This window comes from Arvicanthis niloticus, chromosome 25 (assembly GCF_011762505.2).
Source record: "Arvicanthis niloticus isolate mArvNil1 chromosome 25, mArvNil1.pat.X, whole genome shotgun sequence".
Lineage (NCBI taxonomy): Eukaryota > Metazoa > Chordata > Mammalia > Rodentia > Muridae > Arvicanthis > Arvicanthis niloticus.
This window is the reverse complement of record NC_133433.1, coordinates 7,734,472-7,737,501: the sequence shown is the minus strand read 5'-3', so window position 1 is coordinate 7,737,501 and position 3,030 is coordinate 7,734,472. Positions and strand designations below refer to the sequence as shown.

At 35.5% G+C, this 3,030-nt stretch overlaps 1 pseudogene; it reads left to right on the top strand.

The window, feature by feature from the left end:
- Window positions 1–1,772: 1,772 nt before the first annotated feature.
- LOC143438372 (small ribosomal subunit protein eS6 pseudogene) lies at window positions 1,773–2,489 on the top strand (annotated as a pseudogene).
- Window positions 2,490–3,030: the final 541 nt, after the last annotated feature.

Genomic DNA, 3,030 nt, shown 5'->3' with positions numbered 1-3,030 from the left:
CTTATTCACTGCTTTGAAGACTATAAACTTAGACAGTCACTCTGGAAATCAATAATAAATGTTTTCTCAGAAATCTATAAATAGATCTACTTACTATATGATTGAGCTACATCACCATTGAACTCATACCCAAAAGAATTTATATCCTACTACAAAAACAATTCTCTCAGCCAGGAAAAGGAAATAGCCTAGATGTCTATTGTTTGATAAATGGATGTGGTAGTTTAAATAAGAACAAAGATTCACATATCTGCATAGTTGCCCCTCAACTGTTAGAGCTGTTTGAGAAAGATGACAAGGTGTAGCCTTGTTAAAGTTCAAACTTTGGGTTTCAAAAGTCTCCTGCTTTTCCCTATATACTTATGCTGTGTTTCATACTTGTTAATTAAAATGAGAACTATCAGTTGTTCTTATCACAATATTTGATCTTTATAGACTTTAACTCTCTGGAACTCTTAAGTCCAATAAATGTCTTATCTTTTCTTATTAAATATGTTGCCTTGAAAGTGGTGCTTTTTCATAGTAATAGAAAAGTAACTAAGATAGTAGATAATACAAATACAGTACATTTACACAATGAAATGTCATCCAGCCTTTAAAAAAATATATAAACACATATAAAATGAGTTTTAAGGAGTTACCCTACAAGAAGGGGCACTATGATATTCCAACCATACCATAAGATACACCATAAGCTAAAGCAACAACAACAACAATAACAATAACAACAACAACAAAACATGTAGGAATGATTTATTTCCTTTTGAGTTGCTGACCAATAAGTTTCCACAGAATCCTCCCACAAACATTACAAGCTGTTGCCAATATTCTTGGTTACCATCTAAAACATAATAGTAAGGCCAATTGTTGAAGATAAAACACACATAAGTTATAAAACATGGAGAAATTAACCTGGTATCCACCTGGAAGCTTCATTTTTACCAGGTAGCTTTCATAGTGCTGGAAGGTGCTAAATGGCACAGCTGTTTCCCAGGGGAACAGTGTAAGTCAGAAAGCCAGCATAGTTTGACAAAGTACCATCAAAGCTGAGCCACATGTTGCAATCATTGACCCAATTCCCTTTAGTTTCAGTTCGTTTCTGTGTGTTATACTCTTGGGGGGGCTATTAGCATAATGATTCACCCATGTCTTTTCTGAGAAAACTGTTTCTGTATTCCCCTGAGAAAGTCCTAAATGTACCAACCTCTTCTGCTCTCAAAAAAAGTTACCTTAGTTGACCCTACTTAGGAGTCATCTCTGTCCCTAAACAAATTCATGAAACAAAATAATTAGAATAGTATGAACTCAGAGAAGGCTGGAAAAATTCAGCAGGATAGGAGAAATAATAGCAGATCAGAGCACAGAATTCCTTTTACAGTCTATTTCAAATTTCTTAGAATTATCACCTACAAGATAAAATGCCATACATATTAAGCCCCTAATAAGAACTCAGCAACAAAAGCTAGACTGATTATGATAATATAATTGCATGTATAAGTGGTGCAATAACAATATAAAAGAATGTAAAAAGAATAAGGTATTAGGATTTGTCATTCTTGTAGAGGTTGGTTTACACCAGGTTGCTGTAATATTATTTAATTTAGGAACAAAGAATTCTTTTATTAAACAAATTCAAAATGTTATATTGAATAGTGGTTACAATGTTTCTTTAGCTTAAGAAAGTTCCCAGGCCTAGGCTAATTTCCAAATAATATGATAGACCATTAAAAGTTAATAATATACTGCTTAACTCAGGGTGATTAAGTTTCAGGATGAAGCTAAATATCTCCTTCCCTGCCACTGGCTGTCAGAAACTCATTGACGTGAACAATAAATGCAAGCACTATAGATTTACTGAAAAGTGCATGGCTACAGCTGATGCTCTGGGAGAAGAGTGGAAAGGTTATGTGGTCCAGACCAGTGGTGGGAATGACAAACAAGGTTTTTCCATGAAGCAATGGGTTTTGACTCATGGCAGAGTGGGCCTGCTGTTGAGTAAGGGGCATCCTTGTTGTAGACCAAGGAGAAATGAACAGAGGAAGTTCAAATCTGTTTGTGGATGCTTGTGGAAGAGAATCTGAGTGTTCTAAACTTGGTTGTTATTAAAAATGGAGAGAAGGATATTCTTGAACTCACTGATATTACTGAAAACTATAATTCTCTAAAGAAAATGTCAGCCAATATATTCTTAGAAAGCCCTTAAACAAAGAAGATAAGAATTCCAGGACCAATGCACCCAAGATTTAATGTCTTGTTACTCCACATGTCCTGAAACACAAATGCCAGCATGTTGCTCTGAACAACACAGTAAGAAAAACAAGGAGAAGGGTGCAGAATATGCTAAACTTTTGGCCAAAAGAATGAAGAAAGCCAAAGAAAAGCGCCAGAAACAGATTGCCACGAGACATAGGCTGTCCTTGCTGAGGCTAAGAGCTTCTACTTTTGACCCTGAGTCCAGTCAAAAATAAGTCTTTAAGAGTAACAAATAAATAATCTTGAAAAAAGATCAGGGTGATTCACCTTGTATGACACTTATTTTATCTATTTTCTAACCAGACATCTTGAAACTGCAAAATGCTGCCAGCCTAAGAGCATGCTATTATATTACGCTAACTTAAGCTGAAATGATTTGTAGAACTTTAGAAATAGGGATAATGGGTTGATGATAATAATATCTAAGCTATCTGTACTTAACTGGGTAACCTTGAGCATACTTTCCTATTTTGCCCATGACAAAATAATATGATCTGTATCTCTTGAAATCGTGAATGTTTTTTGAAATCTATAAAAAGAAATCTTTTGATTGCTAGTCAGTGTTGCAAAGCATCCATTCCTGTCCTCTTGTTTCCCTCAAACGTTCCCCTTGACTCACCCTTATATCCTCTCTGGAAGTGTTCACTGCTGGGGCTGGCTTCTGGCAGGTTAGGCACACTTTTGGAAGAAAACACGATGATCAGTTTCACCCAGCAGTTAACTTACCAATGTAACTGAACTTTTGGCTACAGGTTGGATTTCTTTTTCTAGTACTCT